Consider the following 13,760-nt stretch of genomic DNA (forward strand, 5'->3'; position numbering starts at 1 on the left):
AATTAAATTCAAGTGTTTGTTTTAATTTTTTGATATATTTTATGAGTTTTTAATTATTTCTTCAAGAAGATTAAAGGGTCCCGTGAGACAGTGGTATCAGAGCTTTGGTTTAATTTAATCTTCTTGAAGGCAATCAAAAATTTGTAGACAAAGAGGTGAAAGAGACAAAAACAGAGGTGATTTTGGTAATTTTTTTGAATTTAAATTGAAGAAGAACACGTTTATTGATTTATGTTTATGCATGGTTGAAAGAAGGCTTGATTTTAACTACATAAGATAATCAATCTCTATCAATCTATTTCCCAAAGGGTAAAACTAGGTGAAAAACCATTAGTGGGTTTTCCAAAACCATAAAACCACCTTCCTCAATACTAATCCTCTTCATAATCTGTCCGTATGGATTGAATCAGCATACAAGGAGAGGAGCATGGAGAGCCATAGCCAGATTGCTAATCTACTGCAACATCAAGAATTCCATCATGGACGGATGAAGGGCTCCCTGTTAATCTAATTCTAGGATTAACAAGAGCTGCCTCCATTATCTTACATCAAGGAGTCACGGTAGATACACCAAAGGGTCATACATTCAAGATATGAAGCAATGGTGTCCAAAGCTATAACTTGGACGGGCGCTCGTAATGGTGTGACGGAGTATTTATGACGATTCCCGCTTCAAGAGCGTGTGGTAGCAAGATAGGATGAAGTCCTAAGTGATTTACTTCATGGATATATTATGAGAGTAGTTATTGTAATAGCATTAGGCCTCTTATGAGCCTAAAGTGCCCAGTCAGCCACAGTTTCAGTGAGTGTGAACACTTATGGCCATGTATATAAGTGAATTTCTCTCATAATACAACATACTCTCCCATTGTGCAATTGAGTCTTGCTCTTGCTAATCTCTCTCCCTCTAATGCATGCTAGTGAGTGTGTGTGTGAGTGAAGTAAGGTGAGAGGAGGGACGAGTATCCATAGTGCAATGTGGCGGTGTGACAACACTCGTGGGAGACATGGTGAAATTGCTTCTCAAGGAGTTATAGAGCTTGGAGAACTTAAGGGTTACGAGCTCGTCCATTGGAACGATCCTCACGACAGTTGCGGTTCACTAGGTAGTCTCTTTTTGGATGTGTTTCAAGGAGGGTTAGGGTGAGCCATAACATTTTTGGCACCGCTGCCAGGGAGCCATCCCTTGGCTTTTTTCATCGTTTTGTCTCTAATCTATGCATAACCCATTGCCCATTATCTTGATTAATGGTTCCCCATGAAAAAGATGTGGATTTAATGGTGGTTTGTGTGAGATTTGGTGTAGAATAGCTCTCTTTTTTATTTTTTGATGAAAAGAATGCTTTTTACTTAATTTTTAGATTAATTTATTATTTTTGTTATTGTTTTGGTGGTTTTTCATGTTCTTAGGGCTTGCACATTGTTTGTATTAGGCTTAGTTTGCTTCCATTGCATCAAACAATGCAATAGAATGCAATTCTTAGTGAATGTTAGCTCTCTTTAGATTAAACATAGAACTAAGATCATTAATTTTAGTTTAATTGTGTATTTTTTGTTGAAATTGTTTGGAGTAGAGTGTTAGCAAGCATTTAGAGTAGCTTAATCTTTCAAAAAATCTCTTAAAACCATTAAAAAATCCTTGAATTTGACTAATTTCTTTGAATGGATTGGTTTTTGTCATTAAGAGTGATTAGTCTTGTTCAAAAGGCCAAAAAAATAGAAAATGTGTTAATTGGGGTCTAAATTGATCATATGAGTAGTCAAAATTGGGATTTTTTAGTATTTTGAGAGCATCTAGATGCATCAAAACACCTAATCACATCAATTTTTCATCAATTGGAGAAATTTAACTCTCTTTGATTAATTTTACTTTAAAAGAGGAGACCATAATTAAGAGTCTAATTAATCCCCTATTTTAGATTAATTTTACACAATTATTGATGCACAAAGATTAGCATTCCCTTGCTCTATCCAATGATGTGCTCAATTGTGTGAATTAATAATTAGGGATTAGTGATTAATTAGTATAAAAGAGAAAAAGATTAGTGAAAGGATTAATCTTGGATTAATTTTTAATCACTTTTTTACATAACTCATTAAGGCTAATGAGCATTCAATGAGTAGATGCTCATGAGTTGTCAAAATTGTCCATTTTGGGTATCATTTATGAGGGGTGTAAGGGGTGTCATTTATGAGGGGTGTAAGGGGTGTCATTAAAAGGTTGACTTTTTTGATTCCCACTTACCTTTTTTGGAAAATACCCATACCCCTTTCATTTTAAATTCAAAAAATATCCCCCCCCCAAAAAGAAAAATTCATATTTCCCACTAGACTCTTAAAAAAAAAACCCCGGCCGCCGTGAACGGAACTCCAATCATGAAAGTTCAAGCCATGAGAACAGAATTCTAATAATGAAAGTTCACGCCGTGAACGAAATTCCGACCGTGGAAGGAATTTTAGCCCCGTGAAAATTCAGGCTGTGAAAATTCAGGCCATGAAAAGGCAGGCCATGAAAAGTTAGACGTTTAAAAAAATAAAAAAATTTGAATTTAATATTCCGTGTGGAGTCTCGTTTCATGCAAAAAAAAAAAGAAAAATTTTTGAATTTAATATTCCGTGGAGTCCGATTTCACGACGTGAAAACCTAAGGTTTCACGTGAAAAAAAAAATCAAAATTTATAAAACTCGTGAAGTCCGTCGGTCAATGTGAAAAGGGGTCCGCCGGCCAAAAATAAATAAATAAAATTTATAAAACTCGTGAAGTCCGTTAGTCGACTCTAGAAAACACCCTTGTTTGGAGGGCCGTATCTCCTAAATTGTATATCTGATGAAGGCGCTCTAGGGCTCATTGGAAAGCTGACATCGAGCTCTTTGAATTTGGATGCGGTCGTCCGAAGTCAAAATCGACCATTTTGGCCTCCGACCAGCAGCCGTAAAATTCGACCCGAAAATCGAGACAAAAATAACAGCCCAAAAACCACGAAAAATCGTTTAAAAACAGCACGAAAACAACGACGAGCCATATTCGAGCTACTTTTGAGGGTCAACGATAAAATCACGGATGACTCAGTAGGGAAACAAAGTTGTAGTACTCCAAAAATACTAAACTCCCTCATACATAGTTTTTCAAAATTCCTTTTGGAACACCCTAAAAAACGTGCTGCGAAACAAGGAAAAAATTCTCATAATTTTTTTTTGTCTCGAGACAGTGATGGAAAATAGGTTTTAGGACCTTCTCTTCCATCTGGGAAGTTCCTAGTATATGCTTTTTTCGAAAAGATATCTCTAAGGTCGTTCACGTGCATATAGCACCTAAGCTAATTAGAACAAACGGACACTCGTTTGATCCAGTGAAGAGTACGCCAAGCCTCTTGAGGCTATAAAACGGGCTATGGGAAAGTATAAAAAGCCCCCAAAAAAATATGATTGCTCATTAAGGAGCATTTAGGCACTCTGACATGGCCACGATAGAGGGATTACCAGGGATCACACAAGGACTGAACCCAGTGGTGGCTGGCATCTTCGAGCCATTGAGATCTATGCCACAAATTCACCTCCCAATACCATTGGCCATGCTTATAACAAGCGTGTCATCAGGTTTTACACCCCCTATCACTTCGATTCCACCAGGCTTTGGCCCCTTGCCTAACATTCCCGCAAATCCTATAAGTACCAACCCTTTCCTGGATGCCCACACCTTGGACATACTGGACTAGTCTAGGAAGGGGGATGGCCCAAGGACTCGCTAAGTCTCTTCCAACAAGAGCACTCACATACGGCCTGAGTGACTCGTACATAAATTTTAGTTATAAAACCGATTAAGCTATGCAATTTTTCAATCAAAACCGGTTGACACTGTTCACAACAGTCTATTTAGGTTGTATATTCAGAATAATCTATTTATACCTACCTACCCACACCCCTCTAGGTTCACAACAGTCTATTTAGGTTGTATATTCAGAATAATCTATTTATACCTACCTACCCACTCCCCTTTAGGTTCACAACAGTCTATTTAGGTTGTATATTCAGAATAATCTATTTATACCTACCTACCCACTCCCCTTTCCGTGTCGCTCTGCCTTATCCCTATTCCCGTCCTCTTCCTCTCCCCTCCACTCCTGCTCCTCACCATTCTCCTCCTCGACAGAGAGAGAGTATCCTACACTGATTCTCACAAACCCTAGAACCTAACCTACAAAAGCAAAATCGTAATTGAACGACAGTAATATACACCCTCAACGACACCTTGATGGCATGGGTACTCAGTGATGGCTCCATGTTTGCAAGTTCAATACGAGAGAGACTTGCATGTGTACTAGAGGCAGAGAGAGGGTGTCCCAATGATGATATTTCTGTTGGGTGTGCCCTTAAAAAATGTAGATGAGAAGAATTGTCAAAACATGCTTTTTAAAGAAGATACTCTAATTGATTCAGTCCCCACAGATTTTGGTGCCGTATTACAAAACCTTTCAACTCACAAATTAATTAATTAATATGCACGCAAAGAAACGTTTGTTCTAATAGACTTGTACTAGGCTTGAAGTTTTTCATCTTGTCGCACGTGGGTCTGCGGGTGTACGCGGTTTGGGGGGCTTTTGACCAGCCACGAGCGGCTTATTAGCTTGGAAGGCACGCCGACGCAGGGATTAAAGAGGAGCAGGCTGCAGCTGCAACCTTGCAAAAGTTGCAAACTCTCTTCTTGAAACTTCATTTTACTTATTCTTGAGCCGGCTGCCTGCACACGTGCGCGTGCTTCCAAAACGTGAGCATGGCACGCCTCTTGGAAGGTAGCAGCGAGCTGCTATTGTCGGTGATGGGGACGATTGCCGTGCTGCAGGCATTCGTTCCCCCGCAACTGAGGAGTATGCTGGCGGAGCACTTGGAGGCGTGGTGGAGCTGGCTGTGCAAGCGGTTCTTGGGCGGCAGCACGCGCACGCGCGTGGAGGTGCACAGGGACGTGGAAGGCAGCTTCAGCGGCAACTTGCTTTACGATGACATTGAGGCATACGTGGGCTCACTCGAGCACATGATGCTGCAGACGGACTCGCTGCGCTTGCACCGCTGCAACGACCACAGCGGCCTCACCTTCACGCTCTCGCCTGGCCAGCGCATCGAAGACAGGTTCGCGGGCGCGCGCGTGCTTTGGACGCACCACTCTGAGCCCAAACCCGCGGGCGGGGCCGGAGACTTCTGGGACCGCTCCGCCCGCCAGTCGTCCGAGGCCAAAAGCTTCGTCCTGGAGATGCGCACATCCGACCGCCGCCGCGTCTTGCCCGCCTACTTCGACCACATCGCGTCCGTCGCCCGAGAGATCGAGCGTCGGAACAGCCAACGGAAGCTTTACACCAACGACGACGACGGCGGCGGCTGGGACGAGGTTGATTTCAAGCACCCTTCCACCTTCCGCACCCTCGCCGTCTCCCCTGACCTCAAGGACCACATAATGGCCGACCTGAGGGCCTTCGCTGAAGGAGAGGCCTTCTATCACAGTGTTGGGCGCGCCTGGAAACGTGGCTACCTTCTCTATGGCCCCCCCGGCACTGGCAAGTCCAGCATGATCGCCGCCATGGCCAACTTCCTCAACTATGACATTTATGATCTCGAGCTCACAAGCGTTTCTAATAATTCCCAGCTCAAATCCCTTCTCATCAACACATCCAGAAAGTCCATCATCGTCATCGAGGACATCGATTGCTCTCTCAATTTCTCACTAGACAGAGCCAGCCCCAAGAGAGCTGCTGATCATCCCGGGCCTCCCATTAATGCTGCTGCAGAGAAAAGCAATGCTAGCAAGGTGACCTTGTCGGGGCTCTTGAACTTCACGGACGGGCTATGGTCGTGCTGTGGGGAAGAGAGGATCTTCGTTTTCACCACGAATCACAAGGACAAACTGGACCCTGCGTTGCTGAGGTCGGGGAGGATGGATTTCCACATACTCTTGTCTTATTGCACCTTTCCTGCGTTCAAGGTGCTTGCATCCAATTACCTTGGCCTGCAAGACGACCACGAGCTGTACCCGGAAGTGGAGAGGTACATGCGGGACAGCCAAGTCACACCCGCCCAGGTCGTGGAGCTTCTCATCAGCAACAAGAACCGCGGCCCTCGAGCCCTTGAATGCGTCCTCACGTCCTTGGAAGCATCGTCCGCATCCAACAGAAGCTGCAATCCTTCATCTCAAGAATCGCTTAATTCCCCTCCCCGCACACCGCAGGTCGGCGGCCCCCCTTCCAGTAAGAAGCGCAGCAAACTGAAAAGACTCCTTAAAAGGTTCTCGATTTCTACTTTTTAATTTCCGAGTAGCTTCAACCAAATGATCTTATGAAGGCATTCTCAAGCATTAGATACACCAAGTCAAATGAGTTATCGGGATGGCTTATGGATTAGGGCATGCTAACCCATGAAGCGGATGAAGTGGCTTATGCTACACCAAGTGGATGGGATGGCTTCCTAACTAAACTAAGACGATTTACTTTGAGGATCCAAGCTACATTTAGCTTCATGGTGGGTTGGCCTTCATTTTGTGCTCCCTTTTTATAATCTATAAATATATTACTTGTAACGTTCCATGTGGCAAGCAAAGGAGAGCCCCACTTGGCAAGAGAGAGAGATCTTTAACATAAAGGAGAAAGGAGATTTTTTTAAAATTTTTATACTTATTTTTTACACATGCCTAAATGCATTGGGGCTCACAATTAGTTATCACCATCAAGTCATTTGCGCATTGAATAAGTACATATATATGTTTGTGTGTGTGTATAGGAGAGTCACATTTTTGAACTTTTAAAAAGGAACGGTTCTTTTCCACAAGCCTAGATGCATTGAGGCTCACAATTAGTTGTCACCATCAAGTCATTTGCTCATTGAATGAGTTTCATCTATATAAACACGCACACACACACACACACGTATACTAGGGAGTTTCTCATTTTCTCATTTGTTTTCCCTAGCACACACACACACACACACACACACATATGTATATGCCAACATAAACACATGCATGTGCATGCACACAACACACACCACACACACACATGCACATAAAAAACACACACGCACACAAAAAAAAACACATGCACACATACCCGTATGCACGTACACATACACAAATATGCACACACTTACTTAACCTCACACATACACATACATGCATATAAACTTACATATATATACACGCATACACACACACACACTGAAATACACAAATACACGTGCACACAGATCGATAGGCACACATGCATACATAGATGCACATGTATACACACATTTGCACGTGTACATGCACACAATCTCACATACATATGCACGACTGGTTATAGTCCGTTCATGCTTATGTATGAGTATCAACTCAGGACACCTGTTGATGTCAGTTTTAAGGACATTGAGCTTGATACATCGAGGGATTTCTTGCAAGATATGCAGGAAATTTTGACCCAAGCTCAGGATTCTATCATGAGGATAGAGCACGATTTTATGTTGATAGGAGACGCTCATCTCGGTCTTTTGAGCCGCAAGGGGCGTTGGTTTATTTGAAAGTTCCTAAAGATTCTTAGACTTTATTAACAGGAAAGTGCTCAAAATTATCTCCTAGATTTTGTGGTCCATTCCGAGTTATACGTCGGATTGGCAGGTTGCGTATGAATTAAAACTACCTCCACATGTAAGAGTTCATCCAGTCTTTCATGTCAGTAGATTGAAAGAGAAGCTGGGAGGTGAGGATAACACAGTTACTCCTTAAGAACTCATTGAAGTCGAAGATTTGTCTTATGTTCCCCATATGAACTTGAAAAGGTACTTGAATTCAGGGAAAGGAAACTTCATAGTTACCTAATCCCTAAGGTTAAAATTAAGTGAAAAGACTGGGAAATTGAGGATTCGACTTGGGAGTCAGTTGAGAACATTGAGCGCAGTTTTCCTTCTTTTCATTGCAAGAGTGCAATGTTTTAAGAGAGGGAAAGTATGTTATGTGCACATTATATGTGCATATACTAGGAGGCTAACCCATCCTAGGCATGTGAACATGGGAGCATGGGAACATGCTCTAGTGGGGCAAGGGTTAGGTCTAACCTTGGGTTGAGGTTAGGGTCAGGCAACCAAGGGTCACACATGGGAATGGAGAGTCAAGAGTCACTTGAGGGCCCTCCCATTAGGAACTCAATGGAGTCTTCTTGGGCCCTTTAATTTGGACGTTTAGTGAAATGCTTAAAATGCTAATCCATCTTTGACCAAGCCTAGAGGCCTAGTCCTAAAAGCATATATTTGATTTTTCACAAAAATAAAAAAAATAAAAAAAAGGAGATATTCTTAGATCTGGCCACCTAGGTGACTTTAAAGCTTTGTAATGGGCTGTCAGTCAGTTATCATAGCCTGCAGCAACCTTTTCGAACTCCAAACATTCCAAAAATTCGTCACTTTCTTCCCCCCTTTTTTGTGTGTACACCAGATCTCTTTCTCTCTCTAAATCTTCTCTCTAAAACGCCCTGCACTCCTTCTCCATGGAAAAAAGCGTCTTTCCCTACTCCAGAAGCCATAGCTAGCAGATTTGTACTCCTAAATGAGCCTTCTCTCTCCAAACCCACAGTAGTAGCCATGGCTTGCACGGAAGAAGCTTACCATGAGCATTCTCTCTACAGTACTTGGTCCTCTCTCCATAGCTAGCAGGTCTGTACTCCTAAATGAGCCTTCTCTCTCCAAACCCACAGTAGTAGCCATGGCTTGCAAGGAAGAAGCTTACCAGGAGCATTCTTTCTACAATACTTGGTTCTCTCTCCAAACCCACAGTAGTAGCCATGACTTGCACATAAGAACCTTTTCATGATGTATTCTCTCTCTATATTGCTTAGCAGCCATAGCCTGCACTAAAGAAGCTTCCCATGATGCATTGTCTCCTTTGCATTTTTGTCTCACCATTGCCAACCCTCTCTATGTTTCATTGGCTCCCTTTCTAGCTTCTTTCTCTATCCACAATGCAGCTCTAGAGAAGCAACCCTCATCTCCATTCTTCCCATTATTTTTTGATACCATATCCTGCTCCTTCCACTCCTATTCAACCCAAGCTTACAAGCCTACTTTCTTGTAGATGGCACTACAAGACATCACCAATAAGCCTTCTAAGATCCGCCTTCAGGTTGATTTGGAGACAGAATACGCAACCCTACGCAGTAGGCATGTTGCACCCAATATTTCATACGATCAGCTTCGAATGCAAGGAGCAAAGGCCATTGATCTTTGGATTGATGGAAATCTTTATCCACCAGATCCAATATCTGGTGCCCCTCCACCATTCAAAAGCATTACAAGTTTTCTTAAGTTTGTTGGTGATGGTTTCAATGGGCTTCTTGGCTATTGTAGGAGATTACACATGTTGTGGCTAGATGAGGCAGCTGAAAAGAGGCAAACACAATTTGCCTTCGACCAGCTTCAAGCGGCATCGACTAAGCAGATCAATAGTTTGATGCAGAGGATTAAAGAGCTCTCAGCAGAGGAGCTTGAGGTGCAGAAGAATAATCTAGCGGATCGTGTGCGCACAATAAATCAATTTATCGATAATTATGTTCGTCTTCAACACTCCACTCGTAATCTTCGGCGTCGTGTTCACCATTTCACTCACCTTCCCATTGGATATCACGCAAGGCAAAGAAAACGTAAAGTTGTTGGGTTACTTTCTAAGACAGCAGGCGCATGCAAGAGGCGTAAACAAACAACCAGGTAAAAATTTTTGTACGAATTATAGCAGCTTTGAGAAGCAATTAATGAATAAAGCATCTCTCATGGGTGACTCTTGCGATTGTAGGGCTTGTGCAACAGCTATACTAGGATGTAACAACGCTGAGGACAATGTTAATGCCTCCCTTCTTCAGCATGTCCTTCAGGAGAAGGATATCATGGAAATGATAACAGGTTCTGGTAATGATAAGCTGCGGGAGACCCTTCGTCAACATTTCTTGAAGGAAATCAAAGAAATTGTCACACCCAAAGAGATGCTTGATATATGTGACTCAGCAGGTATTAGCCAGAAAGGATACAGAGCAATGTACAGGTCAATCACTTTAGGGTTGCGAGCAAAGGGAGTTATGCAATCCTTGCTTCCAACACTTTATAGCTTACAGATGGCAAAGAAGTGTGCTAATGGTGATATTGCATCCATGTTCGAGGGTGGGTACAAGTGGGTGGAGGATATTATGCCAATGCCAACAATCAAACCCTTTGAATACAATGCATATAACAATGTCTACATTGACATGGAAGTGCTACAAAAAGCAATGATTCAGTACTATGGCCTCACACTTGAAGAGACAGGTGGAAATGCCGTGTTTGTCTTGAAGCTGGATGAATGTCAAGTGGTTAAAGGTCAAAGACTGGAGCGTGTTAGTTTAACCTTGATGAGCCGAGCACTTAGAGGAAAGCCTTTAGAGACCCAAGAGTTGGATGCAACTGAAGACAGCAACAATAGGGGTCAAGAGCATAAGCAAGACTACTATGGCATTCAATCAGAGAAGAACATTTGGTGGCAAGCAGCATGGGTCCTCCCAAAAGAGAACCATGATACCTTGAGGTGGTATTTTGAACGGTCTGGCATTCAACATGTCGTCTCTTGTCAGGTCAATGGTCAAAAGCTTGATGTTCCCGGAACAGGCTGCTTTAACGTTGAATGGCACTTGGGTGGCGATCTAAAAACCTTAAAGTGTATGTTGGGTTGTAAAATAGGTGCGAATACTATATTCTCATGTGTTTACTGTTGTCATTCCAAGACAGCAGTAGACTCAAGAGTAAAAGGGAAACAACCTAGCAAAGGCAAAAGTCAAAAACAGGTGGGTGCAAAAAAAGCAATCGTTTTTTATGCTAAACAGAGGAAAGGATCAAAGGTATGGCATAATGGCATATTAAGTTGTGACTAGAGCAAGCCACCTAGTCGTGACCAGGAGGACAATGCTTGGAACCCAATCTTGGAAATTCCACTATGTCAAGTGCATGTGTGCACATTACATGCAAGACTCAGGATTTTGGATAAGCTATTGATGCTCCACATAAACTATGTCTAGAACATGGAGCTCGAAGATCGACGAGAAGAGTCAATACGTGCACTAGAGGGTGTACTTTAGTCTATGGGATTACATGCTGGAGCAGTGGTCTTGACAAAGGACAGAAAATCAAACCCTACACAAGACAACCCTAATAAAATTTGCATGGGTGGATCAAAGGCAAGACACTTGCTATCAAACCACTTGGGTTCTCATAGCCACACTGACTTTGAAATTTGGAAGAAGATATGTGATGTCACAACATATCGAGGAAATGATGCCAGGCTTGGCCTAAAACGTGCACATGTATGGGAGGTGTGTAATAAAATGTATGGGAGGTGTGTAATAAAATGGTCGATCTTCTAGAGCGACCTCACCTGAATGACCATGGTATTGAGGCACTTAAACAAGCCACTTGTAGATTTACAGAAGAAATGGTCGAGGCATGGGGAGAAACACACATTACTCACTACATGGTAATGTTGTATTTCTTGTGTCCTTGTAGTATGTTCTTCATACTGTTTGTTGACTTTTTGTAATTTTCTATGCAGCATATATTGTATGCACATGGGCCATACTTTCTCGATAGATATGGCTCTTTAGCACTTTGGAGCAATCAAGGAATGGAGAAATCACATTACCAAGCAAAGGCCGTAAGGGCACTCGCCATGGTGGTGGCAAAGTCAAGAGTAAAGCCACAGATGCTTGTGTGACCAACCTTACACTATCACAAAAAAATAAAACTTGCACAAGACAATTGAAAAACCTTAATAAGACAATGAGGCAAAAAAATTGAAATTGTATTTACTTCAATTCAAGATTACATATCCAGTGGTTATCTGATAGCTACACAGCCAGGGAAAGTAATTTCTCTACAAAGAAAAGATCGTTCCTGCCTTTTGCGCACTACTCTACCATTGATTATCAAAGCAAAATCACCACTCAGTGAGAATCGAAGAACTAAGTAGTCACGTAAGTTGGCAAGGGACCAGTCATCATTCACAGTAACATCTTCTACATCCCCACCTTGCATGGATATATGTAGCACACCCTGTTCTGTAGAGGTTGTGTCGGAGTCTAACGCCTCCCATTCTCCATTTGTAAGCTTCCATCGCCTGTAAGGAAACGCAATGGACAACTGTTGTTTGGCAATATGATAGCGCATCACAACCTTCTCAACTATTACTCCGCATCTGATGGTGTCTCCATTGTGTTGAACAACTTTTTTATCCCATGCAGGTGATAAGAAACAAGTCAGAGCTCTCCCCCCCTTTGCAATCCATAAAGTTGGGGTACGATGTGTGTCACTTGTACGGAACAGGTACACAAAGAGGTGTAGAGGTATGAAGCAGGTTATGGTTGCTTTGTGAGATCCATATGTGCGATCTGCAAACAAGCCATGGCCACTGAAGCATTGTCTGGAATTGGCCATTCAATAGATGTGAGAGTTGGCGTAGGTTTTGGAACTAATTTTCCAATACCATTTGCTGTCATGGGAACCACATATGTATCCTTATAGAAGAAGATGTTTCGTGCAAGAAGTTGTGCAGCTGGACACTCTCCAAAGATTAAACTACCAAGCTCCACATGGTATGCTTCAAAGGTTCCTGAAATTGCCTCCATAGGCTCCCACTCACTATAGTTTGAGGGAAAAATATCTACGCACAGGAACCCAAGAACAATCAAAGCAGTGCTCAGTATACCATTATTAGCACACAATTGATTTAAAAACAAGAATATAAAGTGGTGAAATAACTTACAATTTGCAGGAAATCGTTGACGTTGGTCATGGTCTGCTAGTTTTAGCTCTGTTGCCTTGTAAACATGTTGGACCTTGGCTAGCTTTTTTCCATCACGATCTTGTTTGAGCTCCATTATCCGCCCTTTCCAATGGTGACTTTGTATATCAACGTATCGCTTGGACACCTTGTGGGTTCCTCTTGTACTAGGCTGCATCGTAATCCAATTCCACTTCTCATACTGTTTGATGTTCCAGTGCCCATCCTCATCTTGACCACTGCTACAAGAGAGAGATTGAATACTGATCGGAGGCCTTCGAGCTCTAGAAGAAGACATCAGATGTATATATTAGAGAGATTATAAACCTTGATGGCAAAGGAAAATAGAATGGTGAGAAAAAAACTTAGACTAGGGAGATGTACAAAAGAGAAGGAGTTGTAGAGCAAGTTCCAAGGGCTTGGCTGTGCTATTACTGCACTTTGAAAGAGGATATTGGAGGGGGTGAGAGGAGACAATGAGTAAGATTATGAGAGCCAAAGCATTTGCAACTCAAGCTTCCATAGCTTGGCTCCACTGTTACACTCTGTAAAAGGAGGTTGGACAAGGTAGAAGGATGAAGTAAGGAAATGTAAGTGAGGATCAAACTTCCATAGCTTCTGAGAGGAGGTTGCAGATCAAGCTTCCATAGCTAAGCTCTGCTATTACACTCTGTAAAAGGAGTTTGGACAAGGAAGAAGGATGAAGTAAGGAAATGTAAGTGAGGATCAAACTTCCATAGCTTCTGAGAGGAGGTTGCAGATCAAGCTTCCATAGCTAAGCTCTGCTGTTACACTCTGTAAAAGAAGGTTGGACAAGGAAGAAGGATGAAGGAAGGAAATGTAAGTGAGGATCAAACTTCCATAGCTTCTAAGAGGAGGTTGCAGATCAAGCTTCCATAGCTATAGATCTAGGTTTCTGAGTGAAGAGAGAGGTAGATCAAGAGGTAGATAGCTAAAA

General features: G+C 42.4%; 1 pseudogene across 1 annotated transcript; it reads left to right on the top strand.

Moving 5' to 3' along the window:
- Positions 1-4,558: 4,558 nt before the first annotated feature.
- Positions 4,559-6,624, top strand: LOC147625946 (AAA-ATPase At3g50940 pseudogene; annotated as a pseudogene). The gene has a single exon (XR_015268741.1). The product of XR_015268741.1 is annotated as an AAA-ATPase At3g50940 pseudogene (transcript).
- Positions 6,625-13,760: the final 7,136 nt, after the last annotated feature.

The sequence above is a fragment of the Cibotium barometz genome, chromosome 23 (genome assembly GCF_041138505.1).
Source record: "Cibotium barometz isolate CiBa-2024 chromosome 23, ASM4113850v1, whole genome shotgun sequence".
Taxonomy (NCBI): domain Eukaryota; kingdom Viridiplantae; phylum Streptophyta; class Polypodiopsida; order Cyatheales; family Cibotiaceae; genus Cibotium; species Cibotium barometz.